At 47.6% G+C, this 19,938-nt stretch overlaps 1 protein-coding gene across 2 annotated transcripts in view; it reads right to left on the bottom strand.

Annotated features, from left to right (window-relative positions):
- CCDC60 (coiled-coil domain containing 60) overlaps positions 1–19,938 on the bottom strand; it is a 252,697-nt gene that overhangs the window by 214,634 nt on the left and 18,125 nt on the right. Inside the window, exons 4-5 of one of the 2 annotated variants that reach the window (XM_067014928.1) lie at positions 6,695–6,922; positions 5,997–6,086 (exon numbers count right to left, since the gene is read on the bottom strand). The gene's annotated coding sequence lies outside the window, so the exon portion shown is untranslated. Of the gene's footprint in view, positions 1–5,996; positions 6,087–6,694; positions 7,126–19,938 lie in introns of both variants that reach the window. The other variant, XM_067014930.1, reaches the window with a different exon arrangement.

The raw sequence follows: 19,938 nt of genomic DNA, 5'->3' as shown, positions 1-19,938 counted from the left end.
GAAATATAGTAGAGTGCCAGAGGTCGAGATGGAGAGGAGAGAGTGACCAGCACCCACAAGGACCTTGAAGAGGGAGGTGCGTGTCCTGGGTTGGGAGAGCAAAGGGGCGAGTGGTATTAGAGGAAGCTGGGTGTCAGGGCTGGAATATGACAATCAGTGTTGATGACATTAAGGATTTTCATCTTTATCTTGAGAGCTATGAAAAGAACGATTTCAAAGATGGCAAGGGAGTTTGAGATGATTAGATTTGTGTTTTGAGATGATTCATTCCACATGCCCTTCATATCATAGTGGCTCTCAAATTTTTAGCTCTGGCCCAAGTCTTTTCCCTGAGTTTCATACTTGTAAACTCAACTACCTGTTAGACAACTCTCATAGCTGTTCCCCCAGGCACTCAAACTCAGCATGTCCCAAACTGAATTCATTACCTTCCTCCTTAAATCTGACTCTCCTCTACCACCCCTCTACCTTCCTTTGTCTCTTTATAAGTGGAACCTGTGGCAGAAACTGCTAGTTGCCTCCAAATAATCATTCTCCCTTCTTAGCAACAGAATGTTGAGCAATCTGCCTAGGAAATCACTACATTACATTTCCCAGCCTCCCCACAGCTAGTTGTGGCTACATGACTGAGTTCCAGCTGATAAGATACAAGTGGAAGCTTTGCTACCAGTAAATCTCTTTAAAGGGGCTCCATTTTGTACTTCCACTTGTTTTCCTTCTTATACTCTGAAATGCAGGTGTGATGGCTGGAACTCTTGCAGCCATTTTGGACCCTGAGGATAGACCAAATGTGACAGGATGGTAGAACAGATGGAAAGAACCAGGCTCTCTAAATATTGAAGAGCTTCCAAACAGCCCTAGACTGCCTATCTCCAGATGCCTTTCATCTGACAAAGATTCTTCTTTCTTGTTTAAGCCACTGTAGTTTTGGGTTTCCTGTTACTCACAGCTGTATCTAATTCTAAGTGACAGCCAGAATCCTGGGATTCCTTTCCTACATCTAATTTATACCAAGCCCTGTCTCCCAGCTATCCTGGCTCCAATCCATCTCATTTTATTATTCTTGTTTGAACCACATCATCTCTTACCAGTATGACTGCAATAGCTTCCTCGCTGACTCCCTGCTTTTAACGTCTCCCCACTGACACGCATGCCCAAAAAATTCCCACATTTTAATTAAGTAATCTTTCTAAAACTCAAAATGGCTGTGTTACTTCTGAAAAATCATGAAATCACGGACACTCAAAATATAGAATTTAAGAGGTCCTTAGAGGTCATTTAATCTGGATTTTTAAGGTTTATTTGGCTTGCTGAAAAAGGAAAAGCAAATGGAGTTTTCCATGTGCTTTTTGCTATAATATATAAACTATTCCATATATAAAATGTAGAAGTGAACTTCTCTGGAGAAGACCCACAAATGTCAGCAGTTTCTCACAGGTGTTCACCAAAAGTTCAAAATCTCTAGTAAATCTAACCTCCTCATTTTATATTCAGGAAAACTGAGGCCCAGAGAGGTTAAGTGACATGTCCATGGTCACAGAGAAGTTCAGTGGCAGAGCTGGAACATAACCTCCTGTTTTGTCCAAACAAGTGTTACCAACTGGAAGCCAGTGAAGATGCTGAGGCCTCCTACTCCTCTCCTTGAGGACTGAGTGCCCGTTTTCACTCAGACTACGCAGACTGGATTCACATTGATGAGGCTGTAATTTGTACCCGTGAATAACAGGAACCTTAACAGAGTTATTAATTATATACATTTCTGTTTACAGGAGAATAATACTGATAGCCCCATTAAACACCATTATCAATGCATAATCTAATAATTTCAACATAATGAAACTAACATATTTCAGAGGAATAAAAGGAAATATTCTACATTTGACACAAACTGGATTATTCTAAGCTAGGAAATCCTTGAGGCAGTGATAATAATTGTTCTGATTTTCACCACATCCTCTTGGTACAGTGCTTTACACTTTACATATAATTTTCACATGCCTTATTACCTTCTTTCATCCTTCTAGAAATGTGGAGAGGGAGTAGGGCAGAGAAAACAGTGTACTAGTTGGGAATATTTTGGTTGCAAGCAACAGAAAGAACATCCAACCTACACTAGCTTTAGGAAAAAAGAAAATGGGATGGTAAGATTGTTGGCTCACATAACTGAATTGCCCTAGAATGTTCTCATTCAGGAATGGTTTGATCCAGGGGTCCATGCTGTCATTAAGTTTCTGGCTTTGTTTCTGGATGATTCTCTCTGCTGCTTTGTTGGCTTCATCCTCAGGTTGACCCATAGTGGCCTCCTATTCCCATATCCTCACATTACAAAGCCCAAAAGGGAAACAGATGAGTTCTTGTGGCAGGTCACCTGGAGGGCAGAGCACCTGTCTGTCTCAGAAATGTCAGAAAACCTCTCCTCATATCTTATTGGTGTGACTTAGATCAGGTGCCCATCCCTCAACCAATCACAATGGATGATGGATACAAGCACTTACTGGTTTGAGCCAATCAGGGCCCATTCTAGAGCAGAGGGTGGGATCAATTCCATCAAAAACAACAGAGCTAAAGATGGTGGGGGGGGGGTGGGGAAGGTACCCACAGGAAAATGTAAGTGAGTGCTCTTGGTGGGAAAGAGGGAGGTGGTGTGGAAAAACAACCTATGGTGTGCATTACACTGTGGACTGGAGAGGTTAAGAGCCATGCCCAAATGACACACGGATTCTGACACGTGGGACTAGACATAAATTCAGGGTTTTTGTTTCAAACCTTATACCATCAACACCATTGTCTAGAAACCTGAAGAATTTTCCTACTACCATTCGTACGTATAACTTATGACCATTATGCTGAGCCAGGAACTTCCTGTCCGTGCCCAATCAAAACAAAGAGCCCAAACATCAGATAATAAAGGAAATGAGACTGAATATGGCATTGTCCCAATAAATACGAATTCCCTTCAATGTCACAGGAAGTAGCCAGACAGAAGCAAGTTCCTGTTATTTTTATTCCTGGCCTCACACCCTTGTATGTCAAGTTCACTTCGGTTTAAGGTCAGCAACTCAATTCTCTTTTTAAAAAAAATTATTTTATTTAATTTATTTTTGGCTGTGTTGGGTCTTTGTTGCTGTGCTCAGGCCATCTCTAGTTGCGGTGAGTGGGGGCTACTCTTTGTTGCGGTGCGGGGGCTACTCTTCGTTGCGGTGCGGGGGCTACTCTTCGTTGCGGTGCGGGGGCTACTCTTCGTTGCGGTGCACGGGCTTCTCATTGTGGTGGCTTCTCTTGTTGCAGAGCACGGGCTCTAGGTGCGCGGGCTTCAGTAGTTGTGGCATGCGGGCTCAGTAGTTGTGCCTCACGGGCTCTAGAGCACAGGCTCAGTAGTTGTGGTGCACGGACTTAGCTGCTCTGCGGCATGTGGGATCTTCCCGGACCAGGGCTCGAACCCATTTTCCCCTGCACTGGCAGGCGGATTCTTAATCACTGCGCCACCAGGGAAGTCCCAGCAACTCAATTCTTTATGTCACATATCAAATCACTGTGACTATCGCCTCTCCAACCACACTGCTTTTTCTAGGATTTCAATTCATTTATATATGAATCACCGACTGCTACAGAGCCTGGAACCAGCCAACAATACCTGTAGCTCCCTATGAGGTAGGTAGAGTAGTATTTCTATTTTACAAAGGAAGGCACTGTGACTCCAAGAGCTAAGGTCACTGTATTAGAATAAACCATTCTTTCCCTCCTGGGTGTATTCTTAACTACTCACACAGGACGCTTCACTTCTGACACTTCTGGTCACCAAACGTGTGTGGGTTTTTCCCCACACCAAGCAATTCTCCATGACACCCACTGGGTGTCCTACAAGTGCACTCAATTCTAACCCAACCTATGTGGAGTGGAGTCGATCCCGGGGGTTAAGGGCTCGGTACCACCCGCTGTTCCCATCCCAGGTAGTAGGTCCCCAGATTACGCACAACCTCTGTCAGACGTGGCTACTAATCGGAGGTTCCCATGACCCTAATTCGCTAGAGCAGCTCACAGAACTCAGGAAAACACATTTACCAGCTTATTGGAGGATACGATAAAGGACAGAGATGAACAGACAGGTGAAGAGGTACGTAGGTTGACAAGGTCTGGAGGGCCCTGAGCAGGGGAGCTTCTGTCCCCTTGGAGCTGGGTGTGTCGCTCGGTTACGTGGATGTGCTCACCAACCTGGAAGCGCCCCCCAATTCCATAGTATTGGCTTCATCACGTAGGCACGATCGATCATTAACCCCACTGCCAGCCCCTCTCCTCTGGCGAAGGGGCTGGGGCCGAACATTCCAAGCTTCTAATTACGGCTTGGTCTTTCGGGTGACCAGTGCCCACCCAGAGTTGCCCCATTAGAACAGAAGATGCTCCCAGCGTTCTCATCGCTTAGGACATTATGAGGGTTTCGGGGGCTCTGTGCCAGGAACCAGGGGGCAGAGACCAATACATCCGTTTTCCATCATCTCACAGTCACTCAACTAATAAGTGCTGAAGGCCCCTTCCATGGGCGACTCCCACATGCTACACTCTTTACCAGGCACCCGATACAAGGACACATCCTGGTCTCCTTTGGAAGCACGTGGAAGCTGTTAGGTTGGAAAAGTCTGTCCTGCCTGGCTTTGACATCAGAGCCCCCTTCCCTGTCGCCCGTCACTCATATCCAGGAATAAAAGCCTTGACTGAGAGGCTTTAACAGGGCCACCGGCTCAGGACACAGAGAGTACCAACAGGAAACAGCTGCTCTAGAAACACCGGCGCTTCTGTTGATTGAAACGGACAAACGGAAAAGCTGTTCCCGAGTCTGGGGACATTGTGAGCTGAGGGGATTATGGTATTACCAGCTACTTCCGGCAGAGCTAGAGGTGGGGGGGGGGGCGTGGGCAGCAAGAAGCATATCCCAGGCCACTGGGACCCAATAATAATCAATCGCTGATAAATATTGTGCCGTGAAGAAGCTTGGAGGAGCCTCTGGGGTGTTTTGCCAGATGGGTAATTGGATTCCCTGTGGGAGGAAACAAGCACTGCTTGGCTGATCCCATTTTGGGTGCTGGTCTCTAGGTCAGCTTAAGGTAGAAGAGCCAGACCCGCAGGACACTTTTACTCTGTGTGTGTGTGTGTGTGTGTGTGTGTGTGTGTGTGTGCGCGTGTGCGTGCGCGCGCACGCGCGCTCATGAGCGCCTGCGGCTGTGTGTGGTTGTATGTGTAACATTGAACCATATCACAGAAAGACTGTTCGTTTCACATGGAACTTATCACAAGTTTCCTTGAAACCCTAATTCCCCTCACCCCAGGTACTTCAAATAGAATCTGAGTGACAAAATCAATTCGGGTTGATTTATCTACAGACTTCCTTCCTCCCTTCCTTTCTTCCATCCTCTCATTTAACAACCTTCTGTTGAGCCCCGGTTATGGGCCAGATACTGTGCTGGGTGTTAGCTGTCAGAGGTGAGTAAGGCGCAGTCTGTGGGGTGGGAATGGAGGTTTATAGCAGTGGTTTTTTATTTTATTTTATTTTATTTTGCGGTACACGGGCCTCTCACTGCTGTGGCCTCTCCCATTGTGGAGCACAGGCTCCGGACGCGCAGGCCCAGCGGCCACAGCTCACGGGCCCAGCTGCTCCGCGGCGTGTGGGATCCTCCCGGACCGGGTCACGAACCCATGTCCCCTGCATCGGCAGGCGGACTCTCAACCACTGCGCCACCAGGGAAGCCCTACAGCAGTGGTTTTTAAATAGGAATGGTTCCCACCTTCCCAAAGGGGACACTGGGAACTGCCTGGAGGCATTTTTGGTTGTCAGGACTGGGGAGGGAGGGGGCGCTACCAGCACCTAGTGGGCGGAGGCCAGGGATGCTGTTCCACATCCTAGAATGCACAGCACAGCCCATAACAATTATGCGACCGAAAACGTCAATGGTGCTGAGGTTGAGAAATCGCATCTTTAATATGGAAGATAGAATAGGACTCACTGCGTTTAGTCCCGGCTCCGTCGCTGTCAGACGACCTCAAGTGAGTCTCTTGACCAAGTCCCTTGACCTCCTTGAGTCTCAGTGTTCCATCTGTCAGAGGGGATGAAAATAGTCCCCTCTTAGTAATGACTGAAGGGAGTCTGGGCATAAATCATACTGTTTAGTGCCTGGCACAGAGCAGGTACCCAAGAAACAACAGCCACTTGGCTTCCAGGGTCTAAAAGGTACCAGCGGGTCCTGGTGAAATTGCAGATATATCAAGGGGAAGCCCAAAGGGATTGTCATGCTCTTTTCCCTTCCTGGTATCATTGTAACCTGTAGCTAGACACTGATTTGTACATTTAATGGTTCAATGCCCCCACCCCTGATCGAATGTCAGCTCCAACAAGGCAGGGACTGTGTTTTCTGTTGTTCCTTTCTATATTACCAGCGCCCAGCAGTGTCTGGCCAGGTGGTATCTATTCAATAATTGGAGCCAGATGGCCTGAGTTGAAATCCTGGCTTCTCCGCTCACCAGCGGCGTGAACTTGGGCAAGTTACTTAACCTTTCTGTGCCGCGTTTTCCTCCTCCGTCAAGTGGGGAAGTATCTACCGGATAGAGTTGTGGTACGGGTTAAATAAGCTACCATATCTGTTTAGGGCCTGGCACCTGGTTAGTGCTTACAAGAATTTATTACTATCATGATTACCATCATTACCTCCTTGTTTTTACTTTAGTGAATGCCACTGTGACACCGGATGCCAGCTCACGGGGGTAGACCTTCCTCTGCCTTTGAGGAGCATTTGTTTCTGCGAATCATTTGGAGAAAGAGCTGAATTTGCAGAGAAGCTGGCAGCTCAGCTAAGCAGAAAAGTAGAAGCCGAAGTGATTTCTGGTGGGAGGTTCACGGGGCCCGCTGGGTCGCCCAACAGCTTCTCTCTCTCACCTGGAAGAAATGAGAATCGATTGGAAGCTCGTCCCATCTGAAAAGGTCTGTCAGCAGCCAGAACTGGTACATGTTGTCAAGGATGCTTTTGGGTTTTGGTCCAGGGGGGAAGCGGTTCACGATGATTTGCTTTTCCAGGAAGTGAGACTGACTCCGTGGAGAGAGAGTGAGGTCCCAGACGCCTGCTGGATTGGACCGTCCCCCTGAGGAGCAGGAAGAGGGGACAATCAAGGGGCAGGTAGGAAATGATACACAAGGAGAGGAGACCCAGTGGGAACCAAGCCAGCGGCTAAGGGGAGGCTGGGAATACGGGGCAAAAAATGCGAGCGGATCAGAGAGGGAGGAAGAGAGGTTTAGAGCTGAGGAGACTGAGAGCAACAAAGACGGCAACGATAATAACAGCTGCTGTGAATTGAGTGCCTACTGTATGCTGTGGGCACTTTACACACCTGAGCTCGGTTAATGCGCATGATGGCATTAGCTCACGTGTGTCAGGCCTCATCTACCTGTGGCTGATGAAAAGGTCACGCTTTCTGTATTCACCCGTACATTCACTCATTCACTCAACAAACGTTCACCGGGCACCTAGCGTATGGCAGGCACTGTTCCAGGCACCGGGGATACAGCAGAAAAGCAGACAGACCATCAGACCACACTCCCTGCCCCCGTGGAGCTGTCGTTCTCCTGGGCTGAGGGTCGGCCAATAATGACAGGCAATTACATCTAGTAGTCAGGTGGTGAGGGGTGCTGTGAGGGAAATAAAGCATGGGGTGGAGGTGGCGCGTGTAGGGGTAGGGCGAGGTTGAATTTTAAGAAGAGTGGTCAGGTAAAGCCTTTCTAAAAAGGAGACATTTAAGCGATGACCTGAAAAAGGTCATTGGTTAAAAGTTCCTGTGTTGGGCTTCCCTGGTGGCGCAGTGGTTGAGAGTCCGCCTGCCGATGCAGGGGACGCGGGTTCGTGCCCCGGTCCGGGAAGATCCCACGTGCCGCGGAGCGGCTGGGCCCGTGAGCCATGGCCGCTGAGCCTGCGCGTCCGGAGCCTGTGCTCTGCAACGGGAGAGGCCACAACAGTGAGAGGCCCACGTACCGCACACACACCCAAAAAGTTCTTGTGTTGATTCCAGCAGAGGTGGGTGGGTGAGTGGAGGGGCTTCCCATACTACACTGGGCGGTTCTCAGACGTCAGCAGGGTGTCTGCTGAGTCAGGGCCCCGGGAAATAGCATCAGGTTCCACAGGGTTGGAATTGCAGGGTTCAGGCCTACAAGACCCCCAACCCCACTTCAGATGCCAGCCAAAAGCCTGGGCTGCTACCTGCGCCTGTGACCAGCGGAGTGTTCATCAAAGGTTCCCACAAAGGTTCTCTCCTCCGGTTCGACGTATTTGCTAGAGCGGCTCACGGAACTCAGAAGCATGTTACTTACTAGATCACTGGTTTATCATGAAAGGATGTAACTCAGGAACCGCCAAATGGAAGACACACTCAGGGTGCCGAGCATCCACGCCCTCTCCGGCTGCACCACCCTCCCGGCATCCCCGTGTGTTCTCCAACCTGCAAGCTCTCTGCACCCCGTCCTTTGGGGTTTTTCTGGAGGCTTCATTACATAGGAATGATGGCAGGACTCACTGGCTGTTGGCAATTGATTCAACCTCCAGCAACTCTCCCAGAGGCTGAGACGCAGGACTGAAAGTTTCAACCCTCTAATTACAGGATTGGTTTTTTCCCAGCAACCAGCTCCCATCCGTAGGTGGGGTTCAAGTCACCCCGTTAACATAACAAAAGACACCTTTGTTGATTTCATCACTTAAATTCGGAGGGTTTTTAGCTGTGTTGGAAAGAGAAAGACCAAATATGTATTTTTTATTATAAACCACAGTATCACAGGTGAAAAGTGAGCCATGTGCATATTTTGGATAGAGTATAACAGAAAGAGAGCAGCAAGCGCAAAGGCCCTGAGGTGGGAGTATGTCTGGCATTTTTGGGGGAGTAGAAAGAAGCCAGCATCCAGGAGCACAGGGAGTTAGGCAGACGGTGGTTGGAGGTGGGGGCAGAACAGGCACAGGTGTTGGATCACGCGAGCCTCATGGCATTGTAAGGGTTTTGGCTTTTAATCTGAGTGAAATGGTGACCATTACAGAATATCAAGCGGGGAAGTAATTCCATCTGACTTAGGTTTCAACAACAACTCTGGCTGCTGCGTTGAGAACAGTCTGTGGGAGGCAGGGGAGGAAGCAGGGGAACAGTTAGGAGGCTACTGCAAGGATCTGGGTGACAGATGATGGAGGCTCAGCCCAGACAGTAGCAGCAGGGCTGGTGAGAAGGGCTGGGTTCTATAACCAACTTGAGTTGTCCTGAGGCCAAGCCTACTTATGTAGGATACTTCAAACACCCTGTCTCGTCCCACCTACGTGTCCTCTCACCTGTGCCCAGAAGCCCCCAAGACAGATGCACTCACCACCTGGCATCAGGCTGTTCTCTTGATCTGGTCTCACATGTCCTCAATCACTGCACCCCTTGGAGTGGTGACACCACCACCACTGTGCTCATTACGACACAATGTCCATGCCAGGGAATCACCTCCCTGTGTCCCCAGATCTTCCGGTCTTGGGGATGCAGGATGGTACCACAGGCCATGCAGTGGTGAGGAGACAGCCCAAGGCCTCACACCGGTTTGCTTGTGTGCCCCCAGGCATGAAGACTTCATCAGTGTTTCCAGCAGCTTCTGGCCCTCACTTCCTCTTGCCAGAGGACTTGGGTTCAGTTGGGGACCAGATCCCTGGCCGTATTCTCCCTCTGCATCCCCAGGGAACCTCGCCCTGCTTCCCTGGGTGCAAACAAAACAGATTCCAGAGAACAGCCGTGTGAGAGAGAGAGAGGGAGAGAATGTGTGTGTGTTGAAGAAAGCGGTGTGTGTCAGCTCAATGTAGATGTTTTTGTCCCCGTTCTCCAGATGAATCACTGGAGGCCCAGAGAGGTTAAGCGATTTGCCCACGGCCACTGCTTGCATTCAAGTCTCCTAGTAGTTCCTCTTCTTTTGCAATATCCAGGCCCCGCCGCATGCTGCCCATGTTCCCCCCAAATCCAAAATGGCACAGTATGATTGGATAATGGAACAGAGTACTCAAAATTGAATGTCTGTATTTAAAATCTTGGACATACTGTGGCTGCATATGTAGTAGCCCTTTATTCGGTCACTCAATAGACCTTGATTGAGCACCTAATAAAAATCAAGCCAAGAAGCGTGCTGTCTCTTGTGGGAGATGGACAAGTCAGAGATCAGTTCATTTCATTCTGGGTATTTGGAGAGAAATCTGGGCTACCTGCTCCTTAAGAGGAAGGGATGGGACCACAAATGGGGTTGACTCCTTACCTCACTGGTGTCAGGGGTGGAAGCAACAGCAACAGCAGAAAAGCCGTGCTGTCGTGTCAGGCAAACCAGGCTTCGAATCCCACTCTCACCAGTGACCGGCTGGCTGACCCACATTCCCTCAGGGCCCTTTAGCACCGACACACCAGTGTTTCACCCAGGGTAAACACTGCCTAAAGGACCCTTCCTGTTGCTGGGTTGGCAAAGGCATTTGAGGACAGAAACAAACTGGAGAGTTCTGCCCCAAGGCCCCTTTGTTGGCAGCATCAGTTTTAGGGGAGGGAGGAAGCTCGTAAGTATCTGGATAAGGACCCTCTGCCCCCAAAAGAGTAGACAGAGCTCCTCAAATCACCTGCACCCTTAAGCCCTGCCAGGGAAAGTTTCCCCAAATGCAGGAACCTAAAACCTTCCATGATGTGGCTAGAGACTTGGCAACTTCACTTTTCCAAACAAGGTCAAAACCTGCTCTTCAACTTCGATGCCTATGGGTGAAGTCCAACACGTTTAATACTTTTCTAGGTGATGAAATGGATCGTTTTTCTCAAGACAAAAGAAAAAAGAAAAAAAGAAAATTGAGATTCATGATGGGGTAGGGAAGAGGTGGGCAAGTTTTGATGATACAATAGAATATTTGAAATCCTGGCAAACTAGGGGCGAGGTCACCAACCATGTGTCCACTGACCAGAGTGGAGCTACCTGGCAATTTGGGGATCCTGATCTATTATCTCTACAGACTGTAAGTTCCCCGAGGGGAGAACCACGCCTTTGAAAACTTCTTTTCCCCAGAGGACCTTGAAAATAGTTAGAAACTTTATGCAGAGACAGGCAGGTTCCTGTTAATACCAACAGCTAATGTCTATTGAGTACTTGCCATATTCCAGGAACCATGCTAAGGGCTTAATCTCAGTAAATGTTCAAAACAAAAAGTAAAAAAACCCAGATGGTGCGTATGCTATTATTACCATTTACTATTATTACCATTTTATAGAAGATAACATTGAGGCTCAAAGAGGTTGAATGAGTAAGCCCAACGTCACAGAAGGGCTCTTCAACGTCAATGTCATTGGGTGAACAGTTCAGTGAAAGAATGAAGATTTCCCCTCCTCAGCATGCAGAGGGTTAACTTAGAACCTCAGGCTGTCAGCACGTCTCTGGTCTCGGCGCTAATTATGTACAGAAATGGTTTTGCCTCTGCCATCTAATGAAAACGACTGTACAGAAATGGAATTCATCATGATATGTATTATGAGTGTTTTTTTCTTCTTTAAAAGATTACCTCAATTTCCCCCACTTTTCATTTCCCCCTCTCCTTGCCAGATAATCAAATATAAAAGTTATATTAACCTACCAACCACTTCAATTAAAATGCTCATCCAAAATTTGAAAACAATTAAAAAACCCATTATCTCAGATTTAACGTTCTCTGATTCCGTGTCTACTTTCTGCCACAGTGCAAACGGCAGGTAACATTATCTGAGTAGGTGCCTTCTAGAAAGCAATGTCTCATTCTTTGCCAGTCGGTCCAGAGGCTGCTCGCCCGGCACGGGCCTTATTAAAAACCCACATGCCCTGGTGTACTTCTGTCGTGTCCAAATGCATTGAAATAATTGATTGTTTTAATGAGTTCTCCATCTGTCTCATTTTCTTCTTTCTCTACTCAGGAGTGGGTTTCAGAGAGAGGAAAGGACAGATCCACTCTTGGGAGGTTATAGACTGAAAGATGGGAGGGTCCCTGGCTTGTATCTGTTGCCCGGGGGTTCTGCGTTCCCGTGATGAAATTAGAAATGGTTTTCCCTGGGACTCCCCTGGTGGTCCAGTGAAGAATCCGCCTTCCAATGCAGGGGACGCACGTTCAACCCCTGGTTGGGGAACTAAGATCCCACATGCCGCGGAGCAACTAAGCCCGTGCGCCACAACTACTGAACCTGCGTGCCACAACTAGAGAGCCCATGTGCTGCAACTACTGAGCCTGTACACTCTGGAGCCCGCACAACAAAAGAGCCCATGTGCCGCAACTAAGACCCGATGCAGCCAAAAATAAATAAATATTTGAAAAATCTAATTGTCCAATGATAAAGAATTATACCAACTAATGGCATATCCTAAGAATGCAATAATATTCTGAAGTCATTTAAAAGTATATTAGAGAAGAATATATATTGAATGAGGAAAAATGATACCATGTTGTTAAAGAAACCAAACAGAATACCAAATGGTATGATCTAAGTTTTATGGGAAAAAAAAGTATAAGGCTATGACTTCATGGAAAAAAAAAAAAAAAGACTGGAAGGTTATATGGTCCTCTGAGAAAATGAGAATCAGGGTTATTTTTATACTTGCTGAGCATTTTCTGTTCCAAATTTTTTCTCCAGTGATAGTGCATTAATTTTTCTGTTCAGAAAACAAATTTTTTTCCAAAAGGAATACCTGTGAATTATAGCGGGAAATGGAGTGGGAATATCTGGGAATTAAAGCAGGTTTAAGACCTTTCCTCTCAGCCCTGGGTCCCTATTACTACCCTGTAGTAGTAAGATTTGATGCATTAATATAATGATATATATATATAGTAATATATAATTAACAAGAATTACTACCACCTCTCACCATTCCCTGGCCCTTCATCCAGACCTATATAAGGTGCTCTGGCTCAATTTTTCCCAGATCTGACAAGCCACATAAGAAAAAGCACTGTAATTGTTTAGTTAACAAATGATGGAACTCTGATAGAAACCAGGAATTAGTTCAATAATTGGACAATCTTTAGCTGTAGGCGAGGATGAAGTAGTGGGAACGGGAATATCCTCCTGCCTGAAACAACCGAAAAATTGGTGCAATATATGCTACAATGATTTTCAAGCTACTGGCACTCAGGAAACAAAGGACAGTGATCCCCGAGAGGCAAGAAGCAAAAAGTCAGCCCTAGGTTTGCATCCCTCCATGAGAGAACTTCCAGGATGCAGCATAGGGAGGGGGCCTGGTGGACTCGCTGAAATGAGAAGACATTGTGAGGGTCTGGGGAACCCATGGTGGCTAGAGTTCCCAAGTTAGAATCGCGCAGAAGAGCGCTGTTCGGAGAGAACGTCAGAAATCGTGGAGTTCTGATCAGTCCATGCAGGTGAGCAAACTACCCAAGGCGGGGGAATCTTCTGCAAGGATTAGAGACGACGGTGCTGGGTGTCTGGACCAACATGTTAGTACACAGGTGGAAGCAACCTAAGTGTCCATCAACAGATGAATGGATAAAGAAGATGTGGCTCATATATACAATGGAATATTACTCAGCCATGAAAAGAAATGAAATTGAGTTATCTGTAGTGAGGTGGATGGACCTAGAGTCTGTCATACTGAGTGAAGTAAGTCAGAAAGAGAAAGACAAATACCGTATGCTAACACATATATATGGAATCTAAGAAAAAAAAATGTCATGAAGAACCTAGGGGTAAGACGGGAATAAAGACACAGACCTACTAGAGAATGGACTTGAGGATATGGGGAGGGGGAAGGGTAAGCTGGGACAAAGTGAGAGAGTGGCATGGACATATATACACTACCAAACATAAAATAGATAGCTAGTGGGAAGCAGCTGCACAGCTCCGTGCTTTGTGACCACCTACAGGGGTGGGAGGGAGGGAGACACAAGAGGGAAGAGATATGGGAACATATGTATATGTATAACTGATTCACTTTGTTATAAAGCAGAAACTAACACGCCATTGTAAAGCAATTATACTCCAATAAAGATGTTAAAAAAAAAAAAAAGAGAAGCTGAGCAAGCTCATTAGGATGGCTTCTCGGCACACTTTGGCAGCCCCAATTACTTGGTTCTGAGCAGCATAAATATGGATCAGTGAGAGGAAGGGGACTCATCTGGATTAATTTTTTTTGTTTGTTTTTTTAACACAGAGACCGTATAGAGGAGGACCTTAAGGTCACTAGTTTTGCAGTCAGAGAGACCTGGCTTCCAATCCCATCTCTGCTATTTTTGCTTTGCTACCCGTGTGACGCTGGGAAAGGACATTCGCTACTCTGAATCTCAGTTTCCTTATCTGGAAAATGGGCATCGAGATAATCAATACTTCCAAAGTGTGCTGTTAGGATCACGTGACAATGCATTTAGCACAGGGCCTGGCCCACCACACGTGTTGCATAAGTACAGCAGTTGCTGGTGTTCTGTTGAGAAATGGTCATATCCAGAGGAACTGGCCTTCTTCTTAAGAGTGGGGAAGCTAATCCCAAAGTCTCCCGCAGATTTCCCCTCACGGCTCACTGGCCAGCACTGAACTCTGCTAACTCCTGACAGTACCCGAGGACATCTTTCCCAGCCTCCGAGTTTTACAGTTCATGAAACCGAGGCCCAGAGAAGGTTGCACAGCAAGTCAGTGGCAGAGTCAGGCCTGGAACCTGATGCCTAACCCAGAGCGGTTTTCATCCCCCCTATAACACTTCTGTATCAGTGGCTAAGGTTTCCAAGGCTTTTTACTCAATATATTTGTCAACATCTGCAAGCAATTTCCTGAGCACAGGCAGGCAGGAGGCCTGGGCAAAGCCTCCTTCCCTTTCTCCTCTCTTTATCTTCCAGTCCAGGTGAGCAGCTCAGTTAAGTCTTGTACTCTCCAGCCAGCTCAAGATCATCCTGTCTGTCATGCAGAGAAGAAAATGGGGACGAAGGAGAGAAGCCGAGAGCGGCATCTATCCAACTAGTCTGCACAAGGACCCCTAGCAAGAAAGCCAGGCTTGACTGAGAGGACACACGATGGGGGGTGCTATGGAGACTGGAGGGAAACGTGGTCCAGCTTCACCTTCCCCAGGCCTCCTGCTGGAAGGCACGTAGTCATGCGGAAAGCCCACTACCGTCGCACCAGAAGCCTGCCCTCGTTAAAATTCTGGGCCATGGTGTCTTGTCTTAAAGCTGATATTAAGCCATAAAATGTAATATGTTATGACACCATAAAATTCAGTGTAATTGCTATAGAACCATAAAATGTAATGTAACAGGCACAGTGTCCATTACGCTGCTTCACAGTCTAAAGCAGTTAGCTTCCACTCTGCTTTTGGACAAACAAACAATTCCTATTCATTGCTAACTCTGGAGGAAGGTATAGGAAAATCAACGCAGATGAGCATGAATTGTAACCCAAATGCCAAGGGAGGATGCAGTGGGGGTGTGGAGGCACCCTCCAGGCTTTGTAGTAACACAGAACCGAAGTTCCACTCTTGTTCAATAATATATAGATCAGGGGGGCTTCCCTGGTGGTACAGTGGTTAAGAATCCACCTGCCAATGCAAGGGACATGGGTTCGAGCCCTGGTCCGGGAAGATCCCACATACCTCAGAGCAACTAAGCCTGTGCGCCACAACTACTGAGCCTGCGCTCTAGAGCCCACGAGTCACAGCTACTGAAGCCTGTGCGCCTAGAGCCGGTGTTCCACAGCAAGAGAAGCCACGGCAATGAGAAGCCCACGCACTGCAACGAAGAGTAGCCCCCGATCGCCGCAACTAGAGAAAGCCCGTGCGCAGCAGCGAAGACCCAATGCAGCCGAAAACAAATAAATTAAATAAATTAAAATAATAGTAATAATAATATCTAGATGAGGGTCCCGAAAAGCAGAGCCAAAGATGGGAATTCAGGCTAGACTTCTCCTGCAATCACATGTGCCTAGGTCCTGCAGAAGGACCACAAAGCTGCAGCCAACTTGGGCCTGGGCATTGGAGGAGGAAAAAGAGGAGGTCTGGCCTGTCTGCTGCCCACAGGGCCCCAGCAAGGGGAACCACCAGATCCGTGGCAGCAGGTGTGAGTTGCAGCCGGGCCTGAACTGACCTTGAGGCTCTGAGCATAAACATGGCTGGTTGCTGCTTCACGCTCACTTTCCAAAGCTCACCCCAGTTCCTCTCGTGGCTCATTCGAGCACAGAACCCTACAGGGAAAGGGAAGTGGGGGCGCAGGTTACCATTTAACTAAGATGACGTGATGCAAGGTGATCATGGGAAGGGAAGGCACAGGGGAACAGGGAGTACCACCACAGCCCGTGAGCCTTACGGAAGGGGCAGTGGGGAGGCCTGCGGGAGCCCCCCCAGCAGGGACCAGGGCTGTCTAGGGGCTCAGGCAGGAGGAAGTGATGGATAAGAGGTGAGGAGCGAAGGAGAAGCAGTTAGCCATGTGAGAAGGGTGTGGTGGAAGAGACTGGTGCATGGAGGAGGGGGGCAGTGGGAGGAAGGGAAGGCGGGGGCAGGGAGAAGCGAAGGAAAGAGAAGCAGGTTGAGAGAGAGAGACACAAACAGTAAGAGACAGTGAAAGAAAGATGCAAAGAGGATATCAGAGAGAGGGCGAGAGGCTGGAGAGAATTAGGAGTATAAGAAGAGCATGTGTTTAGAATGTGGAATGGAAGAACGGTGTGAGGTGGGCTGGAGAAATGATCAGGGACCAATAACATATAAAGACACACAAACAGAGAGAGACAGAGAGATCCACACACCTACGTAGATAATCTACACTATAAGCACCCGGTCAACGCATAATAAGCATCCACACCCGTTCATACAGACACATGCACACAAACACATATAATTCCCCAACGAATACCCTCCATGCCCTCACACTGCAGGAGGCAACAGGGGTTAATTCTGGTCACATCCTGGGCAGGCACGTTCTCCAAGATCCCGTGTGTGGCGGTTCCCCCATTGGCTGAGCTGGTGGGTGGTGTGGACGCTCAGCAGACCACAGCCATCCTGCGGTCAGTAGCCCTAGTCAGGGGAAAAGATGGTCCTTTCTGATAGGACATCAAAGCCTGGAAGCGTGGGCTTGGCTTCCAGGGGATTTAAGAGGAGGCCTTGCTTCTGATGCTTTTTTCAACTCGCTTCACAGTGTTATTAATGAATAAAACAGACCAGAAAATCGGGAGGAAATGAGGCAGCATAAAGTCCCCACTGTGAATTCTGATGAGGCACCCAAAGAATCAGTGAGCAGGAAGGACACAGAGCTGGAGTCAGGGAACTGTGGTTGGGAGAGCTGGTGCTGGAAAGCCACACAGAACAGAATGCACAACCGGGGACCACGCCGCACGACTCAGCTGTCTGCGTGTCCGTGTGTGCCTGAGTGTCTGCCTGCGAGAAAGAGCCACGTGGATGCAGACCTAGGGGTGCCTGTTGTATAAATACTTGTGTCCAAGTAAATGGGAGAGGGAATCTAAAACCCCAGAAGCAAATGCTAGGGTTTTCTCAGGCTAGAGGGATATACATTTTCTCCTGCACCACCGTGTCCCCTGCTATCTCCTTATTGAGGGTATTTTTCAGGGAAGGGAGAACCACCAACAAATTTACTATGAGACAAATGAAAGGAAAACCATGATTTCAACATTTCTGCTAAGTCTTCGTGTTAAGATGGAGGCCTGGGCTAGATGCGTCATTCTTTTGTTAGGATGTACCACCAAGAATTTTGAATGATGCCAAGGAAGGGCCAGGAGCTTGTCTGTGTTAAAGATTGAGAAAAGATTCATTTGCTTAAGAAAATAAAATCAACGTTTGCAGGTATTCTCTGGTATTGGGGAAGTTGGCAAAGTATGTAGATCAGGGGGAGTGAGAATACATAAACAGAAAAGGTATCAGGCAAGGGACCTAAGGGGAAAGCCAATCTGTGAACAGTTCCCTGCAAGGTCTTAGTTAAGGAGCTTTAAGGATGGAGATGGTGAGTATTATATTTTAGGTTGTTTCCTATTCCACACTGCATTGCAATTCACTCCTGATAGCCCTAAATCTTCCACAAAGTCTGTGTATCAGTTGAGGTATAGGTTAAGCTGCTGTAACAAAGAACCCCAAAATGCAGTGGATTAAAGAAGACAGAAGTTTATTTCTTATTTGTGAAGGAGTCCTGACGGTGTGTAGTCTGGAATATGCCAGACTTTGCTCCACATCCTCATTCGGGGACCCAGGTTCTTTCCTCATCATTGTCTTTGTCTGCATGGTTAGGCTGCATCCAAGCACATCTCTATGCTTTCGTATACAGGGGAAGGGAGAAAAAGAATGCCATGCCAAATTTTCTTTTAAGCAAATGTGGCATCAGGGCTTCCCTGGTGGTGCAATGGTTAAGAATCTGCCTGCCAAGGCAAGGGTCACGGGTTCGAGCCCTGGTCTGGGAAGATCCATGCTGGGGAGCAACTAAGCCTGTGCGCCACAGCTACTGAGCCTGTGCACCTAGAGCCTGTGTTTTGCAAGAAGAGAAGCCACCACAATGAGAAGCCCGCGCACCGCAAAGAAGAGTAGCCCCCGCTCACCACAACTAGAGAAAGCCCACGTGCAACAGCAAAGACACGACACAGCCAAAAAACCAAACAAACGTGGCACTAGTAAACACATTGCTTCTGCTCACATTCTATTGGTTAATTCCATCTTGCCCCAGGGGAGGCTGGGAAATGTAGTCCCCAGCTAAGCAGCCATGTGCTCAGCTATTACTATGGAAGAAACGGAGGATGGAAATTATAAGAAAACTGGCGTATCTACTGCAGTCTTGAACCTGGGCTAAGCCACCGTAGTTTCTTACTGGATTATTGTAATAGTCTCCCAACTGCACCCTTGATCCCTTCATTCTATTGGTTTTTTTCCCCCTCCATAGATTTCTTAACCTATTAAACACATTTTTTTTACTCCTATGCTCAGCCAGCTTTGAATTTGTATTATCACACAAAAAATTGTATCTTAGTTTTTGACTTTCAGTCTATTCTGAAAGCAACATCCAAAAGTGCTGCAAAAAGTTATTCACTGCTCAAAATGCTCCAGGGGCCTCCCAGATGCTCTGAGTAAAAGCCAGAGTCTTTGGAACTGTTTACCAAGCCCTGTATGATTTCCAACCCCCAACCACTTTCGACCTCACCTCCTCTCACAGTCCCCCTTGCTTACTACCTCCAGCTACACTAGTCTCTGTCCTCCTCTAACATGTTAGGCGCGCTCTTACTTCAGCAGCCAAAAATAAATAAATAATAAAATTAAAAATAACAATAATAATAAGACGGGTAAAAAAAGGAATTGAAGTAGCTCCTGTGAGAAAAATGAGGAAAAGCTGCCCGCTTCGGCTTCCTCTGTGGTGTTTCTGTAGATGTTTGCAGGCTTCTGCTCCAGGAATGACTTTTTCTCAGTAGGGGTGTGGATCATAGAATTCAGAACAGGGAGGTGGTTACAACTGGAAATGGCTCTGTTACAGACTGAAGGTTTGTGTCCCCCAAAATTCCTATGTTGAAGCAGCACTAACCTCTGGCGTGGCTGCATTTGGAGATGGGGCTTCAAAGGAAGTAATGAAGGTTAAATGAGGTCATAAGGATGGGGCCCTAATCTGATAGGATTAGTGTCCTTACAAGCTCCTTCCCCAGTCACCCCCAGTGCCTGCACCAAGGAAGGCCCAGGTGAGGATGCAGCCAGAAAGCAGCCCTCTGCAAGCCAGGAAGAGTTACACCAGAAACCAAGTCTGGGGCACCTTGATCTTGGATTTCTAGCCTCCAGAATTTTGAGGAATAAATACCTGTTGCTTAAACCACCCAGTCTGTGCTGTTTTGTTACAGCAGCCCGAGCCTACTAATACAGGCTTCCTCCATGGTGAGGGGCTCCAAGTTTCCCATCTGCTACACAAACAATTAGAGGCCTCCCTTACAGGTTGTCTGACTGAG

This window comes from Kogia breviceps, chromosome 15 (genome assembly GCF_026419965.1).
Source record: "Kogia breviceps isolate mKogBre1 chromosome 15, mKogBre1 haplotype 1, whole genome shotgun sequence".
Lineage (NCBI taxonomy): Eukaryota > Metazoa > Chordata > Mammalia > Artiodactyla > Physeteridae > Kogia > Kogia breviceps.
The sequence above is the reverse complement of the archived record's forward strand: the minus strand, read 5'-3'. Positions and strand labels throughout refer to the sequence as shown.